The sequence below is a fragment of the Argiope bruennichi genome, chromosome 9 (assembly GCF_947563725.1).
Source record: "Argiope bruennichi chromosome 9, qqArgBrue1.1, whole genome shotgun sequence".
Lineage (NCBI taxonomy): Eukaryota > Metazoa > Arthropoda > Arachnida > Araneae > Araneidae > Argiope > Argiope bruennichi.
In genome coordinates this window covers 53,344,217-53,359,068 of record NC_079159.1, presented here as the reverse complement: position 1 = coordinate 53,359,068, position 14,852 = coordinate 53,344,217, and the positions used below count along the sequence as shown (strand labels likewise).

The 14,852-nt window shown below is 29.4% G+C and overlaps 1 long non-coding RNA gene across 1 annotated transcript; it reads right to left on the bottom strand.

Annotated features, from left to right (window-relative positions):
* Positions 1-203: 203 nt before the first annotated feature.
* Positions 204-14,551, bottom strand: LOC129984581 (uncharacterized). Its single transcript, XR_008785502.1, has 2 exons — positions 14,452-14,551; positions 204-1,195 (listed from the first exon to the last, which is right to left on the bottom strand). It is a non-coding gene; the product is annotated as an uncharacterized LOC129984581 (long non-coding RNA).
* Positions 14,552-14,852: the final 301 nt, after the last annotated feature.

The window sequence follows — 14,852 nt, the reverse complement described above, 5'->3', positions numbered from 1 at the left end:
GTATGAGAAAAACGCGGAACTAAATAATATCGTATTCGGGACGCTGTTTACACTTGCAAAGCTATTTATGGTGATTAGGGGCGAAACACATTATAATGTACCCCGAGTGTCACTTATCTTCGCTACGCCATTGAGTCTTCAGCCTCAGTCTTGCTATGGCAAAGTAAAAATAAGATATGTTATAGTGTTGAAAAAGAAAAACATCAATAAAAACTATTTATTTTGAAATACAAAAATAATATGATCATTTTTTTCTTGAAAAATTCAATGATGATTGTGAAATGTCAGCACTCAAGAAGCATTCAATATGACGAGGGTTAGAAAGCAAGATTTCTTCAACCTGTTCAGATCCGAAAGGCACATAATTGATTGATTCATCCGTGCATCCCTGAAGATATTTTCGTCAGAATATATAGATAGGCTACGATTATTTCCGCCATGATCATGGCAAATCTGTTGAAATTCAGCAAGCATTCAACAAGATAGACGGTTAGAAAGTGGCAGCATGATTTCTTCAGATAATTCATATCTGAAAGCACAAACAGATGACTGGATACTTTGATTCATCAACATATTCTTGGTGGTATGGACATAAAAATATATAAAACAGATATCATCATTTCCATCAAGTGAATTCATGATCATGGTAAATCTGTTAACATTCGACAAGCATTCAGCATGATGAAGGTTAGAAAGTAGTAGAAAATTTCATCAGATAATTCATATCCGAAATCACATACAGATAATTGGATACATTGATTCATCAACATATCCTTGGAGGTATGGATGTCAGAATATATAAAACGGATATCATCATTTCCATCAAGAGAATAAATGATGATGGTGATCTGTTATCATTCAAGATGCATTTAGAATGATACGTGTTAGAGAGCACGATTTCTTCAATAAATTCTCATCAGAAATAACACATAGATGATTGGAAGCCATATAACTATTGATTTATCCATGCATCCTCGGAGGTATGGGCGGCTGAGTAGAATTCGGATTATGAGGATCATGATTAAGATACACTACGATATCTCTGATAGAAACGTAAAGGACGCAGGCCATGGCCACTATCAAAATGGTAAAAGCAGCAATCTTCCACTTAAAGGATTGTTTCAGTTCTATGTTGACATGTTGAAACAGCTCTATGATCTTCATATTTCTGCTGACGTCTCCTCTTCTTCGATATCTAGAACAAATTCTATCATAAAAACATTTCAAATGCAGAACAAGTTATTATTTAGAAATGAAAATAAATATGCATATCATTTCTATAAATTTAAAAAAAAATTCTTCACCTGTAATATGTCCAATTTGAAGAATTTGGAGGATTTTGAAGATAAAAAAATAAACAAGAATAAAAATCAATAAAATATATATAAATATATCTCTACTAATAAAAAAGATGAATGTATGTGTTGGCGCTCTGCAGGCCAGCACAACTACCAAGCACCTTTTCAGCTACAACTATCAGATTTGATTCACCTTGCACCTTGAAGGGTGGAAATATGCACTTCGGAGTGATTGTTTTAACATTTTAATTAGAATTTTAATTAATTAAAAATTGAACTGAATTCTGACGTTCTTACGCAATAGCTCTCGAAAATATTATTGCACAAAAATAAATGTTACAACATTTCAAAAAATTAAAAGTTGTTTTTAATTATTTTTTTAATTAAAATTGTTTACCAATTTAATAATTTGGTAACATTTTCCAGAATTTTGGTAATTAAAAAAAATTTTTTTACCCTTATTTCTAACAATAGATTATGGCATTGTCTTCCTGAATTTCAAATCGCTTTCGTTGTTTCATCAAATATTTCATCATATGATTTTAAGCCAAAGTAAAGGATTCTATTTAATATCTGCGTAGGTTACATGACAAACATAGAAATGAAGTGAACTGTACCTCAAAAGTTAGAAGACAGGCGAACCGATATTTAGCTTTTTAACAGACTTTATCGTTATGAAACAAGTTTCCATTAGAAATGGTGTTGTTGTTGTTTCTGATGGCACTTGTCATAGACAAGCCCTCTGACTAACTGTTAGCGAATTTAAGCCGAAATTTTTGCTTCTCTTGTTTTTCAGTAGCGTCATTTAGGGCCAAGAATACGACTTAGCTACTCAGACGTCAAAACCCTTTTCACGGGGCGGACTTCATTCATGCATTTCACTCATTCAACCATAGATCGTAATTAAGATCTGAACCAGAGAGCGATCACCTCTGATCCAGTTTAACCAGTGGTATTACTCTCGATGTGGAGGGCTTTGTGAACACGACAGATTCATACGTGCGCCAGCCACCACTACACACGGAGAGTCTCCAGCTGCCGGGTTCGAACTCACAACTCAAAGTACGCGAATACAACGCCCTACCAACCAGGCTGCCCCAATCTGTATTAAAAAGGGTTCATGTGCACAAAGAACAGAACACAATTAAAATAATTCCCGGTAGTTTAACAGAATGAATGACATGAAGTTATATCTAAACTATTTAATTGGAATTAAATATAAGCAATATTCCTGGCAAAGCAGTTGATTGTTAAAAATGTATACCCAATAATAAAGATGAATGTGCTCGTTTGCTGCCTGCAGAACATTCTGTTAGACCTACTATATGCTTTGAAAAGTAAAAACGTGCATCTCATTACGAATTTTAAAGAAATTAAATTTCAGCGTTTTTGTTATTGCAATAGTTAGTTTTTAAATATTTTTTTAAGAAGTCTTCCTTTAAATAAAGCCAAATAAATTATCATGCAATTTTTTTTCTAATTATTTTTTTAAAAAAAATTTTGTTACAATTTTTAATAATAGATGTCAGTGTTGCACTGAAATTCAAACCATATGTTTAATCGTGTAATTTTTTTTACATTGTTGAAAATTAAGGAATAAGGATTCTTCTTGCCAGGGAACTGTATTAAAATTTTGATTTTTGATTCATAAGGGTGATTTAATAACTCTCTGACTCCAAAAACATATAATTATTTACAACATTTTGAGCATTTTCTAACTGGAATTGTATGCCTAACGGCTTAGAAATTAGTTATTGGGACATAATTAGAATGGACCCCCTATAGAATGCAGTGGATATTTTAAGTGAATCATATAAAACAGATTACCTCAGCTTCAGCATAATCTGATACCACGGCACGCTTCAAAATATGAATTTAGTTTATAGAATAATTATTTGTTGAGTTTCTTCACTAATTAATATAAAGGTGATTTCATCGATTAGTGTATAATATATACCGTATAATAAATGCAGAAAGACGTTGAAATAAATGAGATGCACATCTCTAGTTATAAATATAATATATAAAAGTGCATTTAGGCTTGATTTATTTAACCGCATTTTTTAAATGTACTAAAATTAATAAATTACATAGAAGTAATAAAATATACAAAAAAATAAATATAGAGGACGAAAAATTAAGTGATTTAGAAAATATTTTTATTACTTAGTGTCGAATGGCAGCACTCAAAAATAAATAAACCATCATTTGAATTTTAGATTACTTCATTGAATGTTTGTACAGTTGCATTGAATTCAACGCTCCACGTAGATAATTAATATAGCTGCAAAATATTATTAGAAATATTCTGGAGATGATTCACCGTATCAACAAAAAGTCAGAGAAGAAAAGATATAAAAGAAATATGAAAATAGGTTTCAAACAGAAAGTTTAAACGAGCTTAAAAATAGATTTAACCATCGCCAAATGGGTAATGGTTAAAAGATTGTCTACGAAAATTGATGTTAATACCTACTAAAACAATTTTCTTACAAAACTAATCTTTCTATTAAGACACAAAAAATTACCTCTTTAATGATAACTAATTCATTTCGGTGGAATTTATACCATAATTTTAATAATATTTTAGTTCAATTTGATATTCAACTTTAAATGTTATGATGGAATTCAAAATCCTCCATTAAAACTTCCAATCACGTGTTTTTGCCAATTTTAACTCCGTAGTAGAATTTTCACATCAACTTTTGTTTCGTAATATATACACTTGTTAATATCCAGTAAACATATTCAATTGAATTCATGTGTGTCAAATAACAAGGTGAAATGTTTTTTTAATGCATTTCATAAATCATTTTAACAGTCTAAAAAGTCAATAATCTGAACGAACAAACTGGTAGTCAAAGGCGGCTAGTTTTTTACTATCATTGCACTGAACATAAATATAAATCAAATTGCTAAAACACTGAAAGTACTTTTGCGAATCATATTTAAAAATATTTTGGAAAAATTTGATAAAATTACTGCAAAGAAATTGTGCTGGGATAAAATTAGTGTCATTGGAAAACAAATATTTTGAAATGATATGAAAAGGGTTTTTTTGTTTTTGTTTTTTTGTGCAACAATATTATCTAAAAGTAAAAAGGAATAAGATTAAAATTTCTATTAATTTTTTATTAAAAAATCATTAAAATTTTTGACAAAATCTTTTTAGCTTTGGGAACCTTTTGATCGATTTTTCAGTATCGGGGTCGCATGACGCAATTTACAGACAGTATCCCAGACTATAAACATTATCACGTTCATAAAGCTATTTTAAACGAAATTGAGAAACTGCAAAGTTTTTTTTTACCCTATTCTAAATACAATGATGCAAAGTTTGCCAAAGCTGTTGACTAGTGAGGCAGTCAGCCAATTAAAAGAAAAAAAGCTACTTTCTGATTTGCAAGCATATTTGAAAATGAGCGAAAGAAATCCTAAGAATAATATTCTGAAATTTAAATAGTACCGGTTTTTAATGTGAATTAATTAGAATATGACTTTAGAAAATCAAATAAAAGTAAAAAATCTGAAATTACCTAAAAAAAATCGCCGAGTCTCACTAAGTATCTGGGCTCATGCCAGCTGCCTATTTTGTCTATTTAATGACCATATCCAAGTTATGTTACAATTTTTTTGGAGTAAATGACCAAACAGTTACGTTCATGAGAATTATTGATTATAATCAGTCACAGTTTAGTCGCCTTAGGCTTTGGTTTTGGTTTAGTTTAGTTATATTAAAGTCCCGTTTGAAGCAAAACTTGGGTTATTTTGGGATGGACCTCGTCATTTTGAACCGCGGTCGGATGACGAGGACGACACTTGAGCTGGCACCCCCCTCACCACACCACACCAGCTGGAGGACGTTTAGTCAGAACGGATTTAACGTGCAACTGACCCCCTTACACGACGGTTCTTCGGTGGAATCGGGTCTCGAACCTGAAACCCTCCTGTTCCGAAGCCGAGACCTTACCACCAGGCCACCGCGGCCCCCTAGTCGCTTTAGGTAACCAGCTGGTTCGTCGGGAAAATTGATTATATTTTTCAGATAAATCGCTTAGATATAACTTCATGTCTATGATTCCACCAAATTCTCAGACATTAAAGCCATATTATTTTAATAATTTTACTCAAGTTCTTTTTATTGTATATATGGACCTTTCTAATGGGTACAGTCCCATAACGTTATTGAAAAAAGTAAATATCCGGTTAATCTATCTTCTAAATTTTGAGATATTTTTTTTATTCGAGCTCATTTTTTTATTCGTTTTTTTTAAACCACATAGATAATAAATAGAATCCTTCTCATCTTTCTTAGCTTTCAAATATTGGTGAAAATCAGGCAATAGAATATTTAATGAAACATCGAAAACTGTTTCAATTTCGGAACAACAATATAGACTATTGTTGGAAACCAAAAGATATATATACATTTTTAAATAATAACAAATTTCAGAAAAAAACATTTGCATGATTATTAAACTGATATTATTAAAACGAAGCTTTTTAAAATTTTGAAAAGATATAAAAATTATTTTTGTGCGATAATATTTTCGGAAGTGATTGTGGCAAAACATCAAAATTAAACTTATTTTTAATTAATTAAAATTCTAATTGACATTTTTAAAAAAAATCGCTCCGAAGTGCACATTCTTATCTCTCGACTATATATATGCCAAATTTGATAAGTGTAGATAAAACAATCTTGCTTGTAGAGCGGCAACACACACACGCATTCATCTTTATTATTAGTGGAGATAAAAAAAAAAATTCTCACTAGGTGAGTTGCTTTTCAATTTCCTTAAAAGAGCATTGATGAATATTACTTGACAAGTAATACAAGAATATAACAAAATGTTTACAATCATTTTAATTCACCTCATTTTGTAAAAAGAATGGAAATATTATTTTTTTTTATTCATAAGATAATCAGAAAGCCTCTAAAACATATTATTCTCTTAACATATGTTATTAGGATTGAATAGCTTTTAAATTTATTAAAATATTAAAAAAAAATTTGCATCTGAAATTGAAATTATAAAGGAGTTTACGATATAGTACCGAACATTTGAAAAATTAGTTACAAAGTTAATTATTCGAATCCATGTGGATCTGAAAATAACGTGGAAATGGAACAATCTAATTATTAGAGAGAAACTAAAACTTAAATTCTTGAGAAAAATCAATAAAAATTTTATTAAAATTATATAACCAAACTGATATAGAGTACGTTTACAAATTATTCTCTAGAAAATAACAGTTTCGAATTATAAACCAATAAAAGATTGTGATTTTTTTTTTTAAATTATAGCAGATGAATCGTAAGATTTTCAACACATGATTTTATTAAAAACAGTTTCAAAACAAAGCAAGAGTAACAAGTAGTATTTTTAAATGAAATTCAATCATTTTCTGTTTTCTAAGACATGAATTCTTTTCAATATAAGCATCTTGGGCAACGCCGACATTCAGATAACAGAAACTGTGATAAATTTTTTCGACGAGCATTCTAAGATTAAAAATAGCTCTATCTATTCGTACAAACTTTCTTTTTAATTGCAGTTTTTTAATCAAAAAATTCTTTTCACAAATTTATTTCAAAGATAAAGAATGGTCATCTTCTTTCTGAAACGTAAATGTTTCCGAAATTTTCATCAGATAAGTTAAATAAGTGGACATTAAAATGCACTTAAACTAATTAGATAATCAAGTATTGTGATCTGAAACATAATATCGTTTCCAAAATAAACATGCATGTCTTTTTTTTTAATTTAATACAAATGCAATATCATAGATTGCGTATAAATTTTTATTTATATTACTTACGATTCAAAGTCAATTCCACCTTGCTTATATCCAAGAGACGAAAAACTGGCCCTTTAGAGCAAGATAAAATAAACTAATCTGAAAGTTTATAAACAGATCATTTTTGATTTCGAATAAGATGCTCAATGCTATAGACTTTATCAAAGGAGTTTATTCTCGTCGGAATAGATGATGTTTAAGATTGCATATTTATACTCTATACCTGTACTTTCATCAGCCCTGAGAAAATCGCCGTGATCTAAAAATAATTCGTAATTGTAACCAACGAGGCCAGTTGGATGTAATGAGCTCGTGTGTATGAACTGAAGTTTTGGTTATTGTTAATATTTATTCATAGTTTCGTTTTAGTCATTGTATTTTAGTATGACCCAGACAACTTACTTCGATAAAAAAATTGGAATATGTCCAAAATACGAAGGTGGAGATTGATTTTAAAGTGACTTGCTACAAATTTATGTAAATATTTAAAGTTATTTATTTTTGTGAAGGTTAAATATTGTCTTCAATAGGGTACTAATAAAACTTGAATATTTTATTTTTATAAAGTTCCGAGAACAAGCCTTATTTGATAATTCGGTCCTGCTTCTGTGTAGATGATGCAATAACTAAAATTATTAGCACATTTTTGAAAAAAAAGTAAGAAAATTAGAAAAAAGAAAAAATACAGTAATCTAAATTGTATTATTGAAAAGATTGGCATTGAAAATTTCCTTTTGTTTGAAAGTTTTGAGCATATATTATAAGGGCCGTATGTTATGAGGGAATATACAAGATATTCTATGAGAAAACGCGTTTCATTTTTTAAAAAAATAAGATTATTATCTTAATTTTTACTTTTATACAACGCCAGATTTTTTTTAATCGCCTGAACTTTATAAATGCGAAGTCAAAATTTGTTTTGTAAACTTACTATTCGCCCATGATAAACATATGGCTTGCTAGATTTAATAGCTGCTAAATTTTTTAAATATTTTATGTAGGTTTCTTTTGATGGCTTGTGTAGCAATGTACGTTTAAATTTAAAGTTTAATCGATATGTAGCACTTGCTATTTTAAATGCCTTACACAATTTCTTCTGCGCAAATATGTCTTTAAATACATATTTTGTTATAAGCCATTTTTTAATACAATGAATCTCAGATGATTTTCAAAATTGCTATAAATATTTCATCCTAAATTTTTTTTCCATCGCATGATATTAAACAATGCAGATTCATTTTATTTTTCCCAATTAAGTAGACTTAACATACTTTTAACACCTTTTTTTTTCTTCGTACAATTAAAATCGAACCGTGACGAGGAGCGCCTCAGATATTGGGACGAGAAACTTCCGGCATAGTGGTTGGTTCTCGCCACCACACTAGTGGGTACAGTAATGGGGCCTCCTACGTGCTTTCCACTGGATGGGGTATACTGCGGCCGGTGATGGCTCTTAGAACTCAACCATAATTCCCGCCAATGATAATATCACGACTGTGCAGTCAATCAAATAAATTCGTGTGCCTTAGTGGTGTGTCAGAGTAGCCGGTTATGGTTTTTACAGTTAAAATTTGACTTCAGAAGTAAGGAATAATTAAAAACTGTTCCCAATTTTTTTAAACAATGGTGCTCTTTTTTGCAATATAACTGGACATATAAAAATACATATTATTATCTACTAATTTGAAAATTGATTTCTTATTTTATTGCGCTGAATGTTTTTGCTGAACCATAAAAATTATTATCGAATAATTTTCTGATATACTATTTAAATTACGTCATATTCTGAAGTAGGCACAAAATTTCAATGTTGAGCGATTATTCTTTCTATGCTTGTAATTTTTTATGGTAGGTTTAGTTCCAACCATAAGTTATTGGACTAGTTGATGCTTAATTTGTTAATTTTTTCATTTTAAAATAAAAATTTTAGGTGAAAGAGAAAAAATTAGAGTAAAACAACTAATTCAATGGTGCAAGTCTTTTAAAAATACGCGTTATAAACATTTAAAACTTAAAAATATTTTGGTGGAGAAGAAATTAAATTGGAGATTGAAAACTTAATTGACATTTTTAGCAACCATCAACCATGGTGAATCATCTAGTTGCCAATGGCAACTAGTGACAAAGGAGAATAGGCGTGCGAGTCTGTTAGTTGGCAATCTAAAAGTGAGGCCATCTATCCTACAATTACGAAATTTGGCTCAAATAAACTTCGGAGGATGAAAATGTTCATCTGATATGGAGTTTTTAAGAACTTTTATTGATTGAAAATCAATTGTATTTTCCATGATAACTTTCGACGGTCGCTTATAGTACTTAAACGCAATTTTCGGCTTGAATTGAGCTGGTTTGCACAATTACCTTTCTCTGTTTCCTCTTTTCTGCCTCCTCCAAGTTTGACGATTAAGATAGTTATGGTTTAGACTTCAGCTATCAATAGCTGAAAAAATCAGCAACAGGTATCCCCCATCTTAGGATAACGATATTCAGAGTTAAAGCTAACCTCGTAATGCTTAATTGGTAACCACTGTTAAGCTTCGAAGATTGATGATAGTTGAATTTATGTGCTCGGCTTACTTTCCTCCACATCATTGTTTCTCAATTTCCGACAGTATGATTATAATTTTTGCATATATTCAAAATTCAAAAAATTATTTTTCTAATGATAATAATTAATTACCATGCAATTGTTTCTGAATTTTAATAATTAAAAAAATATTTTCTGCATAGTTTTCTACAGTAGATCTATAAGGAAATTCAAACCGTTGAGATTGTTTCCTCAAATATACAGAGTGATCGGCAAAGTCCTTTAAAACCCTTTAAATTCAAAACGACGTCTCGTATAACCAGGGAAGTAATGTGTACCTACAGTGAAGTGATTTTGCTGAATTTATTCTGATATGTCACAGCACCTATAGCTGCGAAATAAAAAGTTACAAAAATATTACAAACTATAAAGGATATTGACCAAAGAGTTCAGTTATAAAAATGTATTCTAGACCATAATTAAAACACAGAAAAAAATTTCCTAGAGTTAATTTTAAAATTGTTGGAGATATTTGCGGTTAAAATTATAAACTTTTCATTACTTGGAAAGGGTTAATCCAAAATTGAAAAATATACTATCTATTATCATCATAGATTTGCCTATTTAAGCAATGAAAAAAAATAAGTGATAATAATAATACCCCTCCACCCCTGCATTCAGTGGGGATCTTAGGTTATTGAGGGAATATTTTAGGACATCTTAATTATTTAATAACTCAATTATGCATAAAAAATGCCATTGAAATTAAATTCATCTGATATTTAGAGTGAACCAATTGGAACAATCATTATTAATAGATTTCTACTACTAATAAAGAAGGACGTGTTTGTGTGTATGTGTACATTATGTGTAGGGATGACGAATATTTTATGAGCGGTTATTACGTAACCAATATCATAAAGTCACAAATACCAGTGATCAATACTTTTCAAAGAGGGGTGTGATTCAAATCTTTGATACGATCTTACTGGTGATATTTCGCTTACAGGTTTTGGCCTCACGATAAAAAGTAACAATCGATACGATCTGTCCCATTGAAGATCTCTAACAAAACAGAAAAGGAGAAATCTGTGAATGGGTTGAAAAGTGAATGGACCAGTTATTCTTGGAATTATCGTATCATTGAATTGCATATCACTGGAATTTATCGGAGCCACTTCATGAAAGTGGCCTTGACTTTCCGATATTCGCATTTGATGATGCAAATCATTTTAAATTGCTTGTGACATGACTTTGCCTATATACTCTGTTTACTGCTGGCGCCATCTATTGGTAGAATATAGAACTAAGGCAAACATTTTAACGAAATGACATATATATATAATTCAAATTTTTCAGAAAATGGTTTACTTCCATAAATAAATTAAATAAATAGTTTTGAAAAAAATCAAATTAAAAAAAGTAAGCTGTAATAGATAAATTAATTCAATCACACGTTACTTAAATTAGTAAATTAAGTATTAACTACAATTAATAAATTTTATATTTAATACTAAGTAATAATTTTTAATTAACAATATGATTGAAATAACAGATATTTGGAACAAATATTTAAAAACAACAATAGCAAAATTATTTGTTATTCAAAAAATCGTGGATTATGCATCTCTAATTATGTGACAGGGCTCTACAGGACTGAGCGTTTGGTCTGGAACTGTAAAATTTGGAGATCACATACTTTGAAGAGTAGGAATGTGTATTCCTTGCGAAATTTTAAATAAATTTTATTAAAATCTTAATTAATTAAAATCAAGTAAGTCTTTTACATTTTCCCGCGATAATTCCAGAAAAATATTATGGCACAAAATTTATTTTTTCTTCATTTTGAAACTTATAAATTGTCCTTTTAGTGGTACTAAATTAATTGTCATACAAAATTTCCCCGAATGTTAGCATTAAAAAAAAATATTTGTATGATTTTCAACAAACTTCATAATGGAACTGAATTCTAAACCCTTTTCATTGTTGCTCCGAACATTTAACCGCTGATTTTCTTCCATTGTTGAAAACTATGAAAAAAGTAGTTCCATTCAATATCTGTGAAATTTACATGAGGAATGAAACGTGAAGTTATAATACCTTATAATTTAGTAGAGAAATTATTTCAGTAGTTATGTTTTCAGTAGCGCTTTGATGATATAAGACTTAAATCAATCAGGATGATTGGAGCATATCTATACTTATAATAAAGCCCAATGTGTGTGTGTGTGTGTTGGCGCTCTACAGGCCAGGTCATTTGACATACAGCAATCAAATTTGGTACATGTATACCTTAGAGGTCGGGAATGTGCACCTGGGGTCCCTTTTTTAGAAATTTTAATTAGAATTTTAATTATTAATTAAAAACTAACTTTCCCGCCAAAAAAATCTTCCATTTTCCCCACCGCCAAATTTTCCGCCAAAATAATCTTCCATTTTCCCCACCGCCAAATGAGTAAGGCTTCAGTATTTTTTTTCTCCCAACAGTAATGAGGCTAGGGTTAATATTTTTCGGCGGATTATTTCAAACGATTCTGTTTATTTTCTTAATGTTTGATACATTTAAAATGAAACATTGTTAATTAATCCATGTTTCAGATTCATTCTGAAGTACTTTTGAATTAAAATAACACAGAATAAAGGAAATTAAAAATGTATAATCTGCATAGCGTTACCCCAACTGGCGTAGAAAAATTCATGCATTTGCGTTACCTAACTGGCGAAGAAAATTCACGGATGCGCATTGTTTTGATTATTGTCATGACAACCACTATCAACGGATGATTTAAATTATTTTTAAGTTAGTTGCATGCTTTTGTAAGTAAATTGTATTTATGTTAGTTATATATTTTTTGTATATGCTTATAGTTTTAAGTACATCGTTTTTTAAGTAGTCTTTTTAAACCTGTTTTAGACCGATTATTTTAAACGATTCATTTTATTTTCTTAGTGTTTGATGCATTTAAAATTAAACATTGTTAATTAATCGATCTGTTCATGATGAATCTGAGAAATTTTGTTGAAAAATTCTTGAGATATTACATAAATTAAGAAATATATTCTTTAGTGCCTATAAAGTTTAAACGCTCAGTGACTCTATTATCAGTAATCATATTATTAAAAAAAATGCTTTGTTTCAGTAAAAAATATTATTATATTAATTGCAGATTAATCATTTACACTTTAATTTAAAGCATAAATTCGACGAGGGGTAACAGAAAATTAGAGAGCTACATATCACGTTATGACTGAAGACCTTTATAATATTATGAGTGAATTATATGACTATAAAAATTTGAAGTTTTAAAATATTTTGCTGAAGAATCTATTAAAGTTGGAATTGCATAAAATATTTAATTATTAAAATTTTAACGAACATTAAGATTGGCGAACCGGCTGGTCGCCAAAGGCGGCTAGTATTGAATAAAACAAGCGTGAAACTATACGACTTAGGAATGCGACTTTGATGTCTGTCACCATTTGCTGATTAAAAATATTTACTTGAGGGAATCCAGAACATCAAATAAAACATAAGAGATTTAATTGAAAGTAAACTCATTTAACTTCTTAGCGAATCAGACCACGGCAAAATAAAAAAACTTTATTCATAGTTTTAATTTACCGCGATCAAAACTGCTTCCAGATCCTCTAAATCCTATATTTCAATTTAACCTGGTTTGATTTTTTTATCTGGTTGTCGAGGTTGGAAGACGGCCTATATTACTGGATATTTTAGCTTACTTATTGTGAAAATTTTGGTATTAAATTGCTCAATAAGGGCTTTAAGGGGCCGTTTTTAGTTGCATGTAAGTTTATTTTATAGTCGTGTTCGAAGTGTAAGTTATATTGAAATAAGATAACAAGGGATATGCAGTGTGTAATTTTCTTTCGCATTTTTCTCAAAATTTAAAAATATGGTATTTAATATAAATTCTTTATTTTTCAAATATGACCAGAACTTTTGTTGGTTATTGCCTTAAAAATACGATTAACATATTCTATTTGCTTTTTAGGATATTTTTTAAAAAGATAATGGAATATACTTTTCTTGATATGCCATGGAAGTGGAATTTATAAAATTATACAGTATTTATGTATATTGCAGTACAATAAAGTCTACAATGCAGTCAGTAGATAGGTAGATATCATGCGAATCTACTGTGGAATAAAATTAGAATTTAAAAAAAATAAGTCTTTCTGCAAGGCGAATGAATCCGTTTATCTAGCATTGTGAAATTTTACCTAAATAAATTAACATTTATTAAAAAAAAAAGAAGGAAAAAAAAAAAAAGAAATCAGCATTGTGTATAAAATAAGAATGTACCACTTTTTGAAGACAAGAATTAAATATTTCCCATAATTTATTTTTGATTCCAATTAATTAGAAAAAGATTAAATTCAAGTAATTTTACAAAGGTTGCCGAAAAATAATATGCAATTTTAAAAAATTTTCTGGATATCATACATTTTTAGATATTTTACATTTGAATCTGCAAAACCGTTTTGGCAACAAACTGTTAGAGAACAAAGTTCCAAAACTGAAAAATGTGATATTAATTTACATTACAAATTATTAATTTTCTGGAGTTAATTTTTTAAAAACGGAGGATTTGCTCATAATAACTGGATAAATTTTCATTATATACTGTTGCAATTTTCTTACAAGTCATATTAATCGCTTTTTATAATAAATCACTGCCAATTGTTGAATGAAATAGTAGCTATTTCTGAAATAGATAATTTTTTCACGTTAATTTTAATCGAGAAATTAATTTCTTATTAAAGAAAAAAATTCTGTTATAATTATCAGTTTTCTTTACTTACTATCAGGTCATTGATTACCTGTGCCATACAGATTTTGGAGATATTGTACAACTGAAATGTATTTTATACAGATCGACTAGCATACCTATTAAAGCTCAAGGGGAGACAAGAGCAGATAACCCCAAGAGCGGTTAAAAGGAATTGCATATCTAATTTTTTAATGATTTGAGAATGGAGAAAAATACTTTCCTCTTTCTCCACTAGAATCCCCATGTGAAAAATATTCGAGTTTTAATTTCTAATTTAACGATAAATTTATTGATGAATTAATTTAATTTGTAGGATTCCGAATGTAAATTTGAATTTGCTCAATAAAAAGTAATTAAAGTTTCTCAATAAAAAGTAAATATATTTCTAATTCTTTCGTCTTATCACTATTTATATTTTATTAAATTAGATAT